The sequence below is a fragment of the Styela clava genome, unplaced genomic scaffold (genome assembly GCF_964204865.1).
Source record: "Styela clava unplaced genomic scaffold, kaStyClav1.hap1.2 HAP1_SCAFFOLD_313, whole genome shotgun sequence".
Lineage (NCBI taxonomy): Eukaryota > Metazoa > Chordata > Ascidiacea > Stolidobranchia > Styelidae > Styela > Styela clava.
Window position 1 is genome coordinate 5001 of NW_027556448.1, and position 5000 is coordinate 10000.

The 5000-nt window shown below is 54.5% G+C and overlaps 1 non-coding gene across 1 annotated transcript; it reads right to left on the reverse strand.

Moving 5' to 3' along the window:
* Nucleotides 1–52: 52 nt before the first annotated feature.
* On the reverse strand, nucleotides 53–1862 carry LOC144418489 (small subunit ribosomal RNA). Its single transcript, XR_013473492.1, has one exon. It is a non-coding gene; the product is annotated as a small subunit ribosomal RNA (ribosomal RNA).
* Between the last annotated feature and the right edge of the window lie 3138 nt (nucleotides 1863–5000).

A 5000-nucleotide genomic window follows, 5' to 3' on the forward strand; every position in this document is an offset into this window, starting at 1 on the left:
CACCCAAAGACAATTCAGTGCGCGGTCGGCCGGGGCCTACCACCACCTTCGGTAATGATCCTTCCGCAGGTTCACCTACGGAAACCTTGTTACGACTTTTACTTCCTCTAAATGATCAAGTTTGATCGTCTTCTCGACACGCCGACGCGGCCGTTGCCAGCCGCGACGGGGCCGATCCAAGGATCTCACTAAACCATTCAATCGGTAGTAGCGACGGGCGGTGTGTACAAAGGGCAGGGACGTAATCAACGCAAGTTGATGACTTGCGCTTACTGGGAATTCCTCGTTCAAGGGAAACAATTGCAAGTCCCTATCCCAATCACGAATGAGGTTCAACGGGTTACCCGGACCTTTCGGCCTAGGTTAGACACTCGCTGCTTCACTCAGTGTAGCGCGCGTGCGGCCCCGGACATCTAAGGGCATCACAGACCTGTTATTGCTCAATCTCGTGTGGCTAAACGCCACTAGTCCCTCTAAGAAGTTAGACGCCGACCGAGAAGGTCGCGTAACTATTTAGCATGCCAGAGTCTCGTTCGTTATCGGAATTAACCAGACAAATCGCTCCACCAACTAAGAACGGCCATGCACCACCACCCACAGAATCAAGAAAGAGCTCTCAATCTGTCAATCCTACCTGTGTCCGGGCCGGGTGAGTTTCCCCGTGTTGAGTCAAATTAAGCCGCAGGCTCCACTCCTGGTGGTGCCCTTCCGTCAATTCCTTTAAGTTTCAGCTTTGCAACCATACTTCCCCCGGAACCCAAAGACTTTGGTTTCCCGGAAGCTGCCGGAAAGGTCGTCATGGTAACGCCTCCCGATCGCTAGTTGGCATCGTTTATAGTCAGAACTAGGACGGTATCTGATCGTCTTCGAACCTCTGACTTTCGCTCTTGATTAAAGAAAACATTCTTGGCGAATGCTTTCGCAGTAGTTCGTCTTCCGCCGATCCAAGAATTTCACCTCTAACGGCAGAGTACGGACGCCCCCGTCTGTCCCTCTTAATCATTACCTCGTGCTCCGAAAACCAACAAAATAGAACCGAGGTCCTATTCCATTATTCCATGCAACACTATGCAGGCGAACAGCCTGCTTTGAACACTCTAATTTTTTCAAAGTAAACTTATCGGCCACCGCCGACACTCAGTCAAGAGCACCGACGGAGAACCGAAGGTGAGGCGAACGCAACCAGTGACACGCCTTGCGACGGACCGGCGGCGCTCGCCCAAAATCCAACTACGAGCTTTTCAACCGCAACAACTTTAGCATACACTGTTGGAGCTGGAATTACCGCGGCTGCTGGCACCAGACTTGCCCTCCAATGGATACTCGTTAAGAGTTTTAGGATGTACTCATTCCAATTACAGGGCCTCGTTAGAGTCCTGTATTGTTATTTTTCGTCACTACCTCCCCGTGTCGGGAATGGGTAATTTGCGCGCCTGCTGCCTTCCTTGGATGTGGTAGCCGTTTCTCAGGCTCCCTCTCCGGAATCGAACCCTGATTCCCCGTTACCCGTTATCACAAAGGTAGGCACGTAGCGTACCTTCGACAGTTGATAGGGCAGACACTTGAATGATACGTCGTCGGTGCAGAGACCGTACGATCCGCGTGGTTATCCAGAGTCATCAAACGTCACAGGACGAACCCGGTCGGTTTTGATCTGATAAAAGCGCGCCTCCCGAAGTCGGCGCTTAATGCATGTATTAGCTCTAGAATTACCACAGTTATCCACTTCGCTTACGAGACCAAATAAACCAAGACTGATTTAATGAGCCATTCGCAGTTTCGCTTTACGAGAACTCGTACTTGCACCTGCATGGCTTAATCTTTGAGACAAGCATATCACTACTGGCAGGATCAACCAGATAGCTGCGACAGCTGCGCTCGGCCCTTGCTGGGCCGCCCGGCGCGTGCTCGTCGCATTCGTTTAAGACCGAGGCGATCGCCTGCGGCCGTACTCAGCTTCGACAGTCGCTGGCCGCGACGTCCACGCTCTCGCCGGCAGTGCCAGGCGGAGCGATTTGCGTTTTTTCTTTGCTCGCCCTCTCTCGGGCTCGATCCATTCAGTTTCGCACAAACAAGAGCTCTGCCGGCCGCCTGCAGCGGTGCCTAAAACCCGGGCATAACAATGCGACCGTTCTGCTAGGCCGACAAGCGCTCAAGCCAGACGCTCGATCGAACGCCCCCTACATATTAGTCGAGACAACGGCTCGCTCATTAGCATCGCGTTTGTACTTTAACTTTTTTTGGCTCGGCTTCTTTCGACGCCGATGCCGGCGACGCAGCACTCTCTCGCCCGCCAGCCACCGAGAAAAGGGTGCGCTCCGACCGGCCCCGCACCGCTCTTTCTTGGCTCATTCGAAATTACTGTCTTTCGCTCTGACATGCCTTACCTAGGGTTAGGTTAGTATGCTTGCACGTTTGTACTTTAACTTTTTTCGGCTCGGCTTCTTTCGACGCCGATGCCGGCGACGCAGCACTCTCTCGCCCGCCAGCCACCGAGAAAAGGGTGCGCTCCGACCGGCCCCGCACCGCTCTTTCTTGGCTCATTCGAAATTACTGTCTTTCGCTCTGACATGCCTTACCTAGGGTTAGGTTAGTATGCTTGCACGTTTGTACTTTAACTTTTTTCGGCTCGGCTTCTTTCGACGCCGATGCCGGCGACGCAGCACTCTCTCGCCCGCCAGCCACCGAGAAAAGGGTGCGCTCCGACCGGCCCCGCACCGCTCTTTCTTGGCTCATTCGAAATTACTGTCTTTCGCTCTGACATGCCTTACCTAGGGTTAGGTTAGTATGCTTGCACGTTTGTACTTTAACTTTTTTCGGCTCGGCTTCTTTCGACGCCGATGCCGGCGACGCAGCACTCTCTCGCCCGCCAGCCACCGAGAAAAGGGTGCGCTCCGACCGGCCCCGCACCGCTCTTTCTTGGCTCATTCGAAATTACTGTCTTTCGCTCTGACATGCCTTACCTAGGGTTAGGTTAGTATGCTTGCACGTTTGTACTTTAACTTTTTTCGGCTCGGCTTCTTTCGACGCCGATGCCGGCGACGCAGCACTCTCTCGCCCGCCAGCCACCGAGAAAAGGGTGCGCTCCGACCGGCCCCGCACCGCTCTTTCTTGGCTCATTCGAAATTACTGTCTTTCGCTCTGACATGCCTTACCTAGGGTTAGGTTAGTATGCTTGCACGTTTGTACTTTAACTTTTTTCGGCTCGGCTTCTTTCGACGCCGATGCCGGCGACGCAGCACTCTCTCGCCCGCCAGCCACCGAGAAAAGGGTGCGCTCCGACCGGCCCCGCACCGCTCTTTCTTGGCTCATTCGAAATTACTGTCTTTCGCTCTGACATGCCTTACCTAGGGTTAGGTTAGTATGCTTGCACGTTTGTACTTTAACTTTTTTCGGCTCGGCTTCTTTCGACGCCGATGCCGGCGACGCAGCACTCTCTCGCCCGCCAGCCACCGAGAAAAGGGTGCGCTCCGACCGGCCCCGCACCGCTCTTTCTTGGCTCATTCGAAATTACTGTCTTTCGCTCTGACATGCCTTACCTAGGGTTAGGTTAGTATGCTTGCACGTTTGTACTTTAACTTTTTTCGGCTCGGCTTCTTTCGACGCCGATGCCGGCGACGCAGCACTCTCTCGCCCGCCAGCCACCGAGAAAAGGGTGCGCTCCGACCGGCCCCGCACCGCTCTTTCTTGGCTCATTCGAAATTACTGTCTTTCGCTCTGACATGCCTTACCTAGGGTTAGGTTAGTATGCTTGCACGTTTGTACTTTAACTTTTTTCGGCTCGGCTTCTTTCGACGCCGATGCCGGCGACGCAGCACTCTCTCGCCCGCCAGCCACCGAGAAAAGGGTGCGCTCCGACCGGCCCCGCACCGCTCTTTCTTGGCTCATTCGAAATTACTGTCTTTCGCTCTGACATGCCTTACCTAGGGTTAGGTTAGTATGCTTGCACGTTTGTACTTTAACTTTTTTCGGCTCGGCTTCTTTCGACGCCGATGCCGGCGACGCAGCACTCTCTCGCCCGCCAGCCACCGAGAAAAGGGTGCGCTCCGACCGGCCCCGCACCGCTCTTTCTTGGCTCATTCGAAATTACTGTCTTTCGCTCTGACATGCCTTACCTAGGGTTAGGTTAGTATGCTTGCACGTTTGTACTTTAACTTTTTCCGGCTCGGCTTCTTTCGACGCCGATGCCGGCGACGCAGCACTCTCTCGCCCGCCAGCCACCGAGAAAAGGGTGCGCTCCGACCGGCCCCGCACCGCTCTTTCTTGGCTCATTCGAAATTACTGTCTTTCGCTCTGACATGCCTTACCTAGGGTTAGGTTAGTATGCTTGCACGTTTGTACTTTAACTTTTTCCGGCTCGGCTTCTTTCGACGCCGATGCCGGCGACGCAGCACTCTCTCGCCCGCCAGCCACCGAGAAAAGGGTGCGCTCCGACCGGCCCCGCACCGCTCTTTCTTGGCTCATTCGAAATTACTGTCTTTCGCTCTGACATGCCTTACCTAGGGTTAGGTTAGCATGCTTGCACGTTTGTACTTTAACTTTTTTCGGCTCGGCTTCTTTCGACGCCGATGCCGGCGACGCAGCACTCTCTCGCCCGCCAGCCACCGAGAAAAGGGTGCGCTCCGACCGGCCCCGCACCGCTCTTTCTTGGCTCATTCGAAATTACTGTCTTTCGCTCTAACATACCTTACCTAGGGTTAGGTTAGTATGCTTGCACGTTTGTACTTTAACTTTTTTCGGCTCGGCTTCTTTCGACGCCGATGCCGGCGACGCAGCACTCTCTCGCCCGCCAGCCACCGAGAAAAGGGTGCGCTCCGACCGGCCCCGCACCGCTCTTTCTTGGCTCATTCGAAATTACTGTCTTTCGCTCTGACATGCCTTACCTAGGGTTAGGTTAGTATGCTTGCACGTTTGTACTTTAACTTTTTTCGGCTCGGCTTCTTTCGACGCCGATGCCGGCGACGCAGCACTCTCTCGCCCGCCAGCCACCGAGAAAAGGG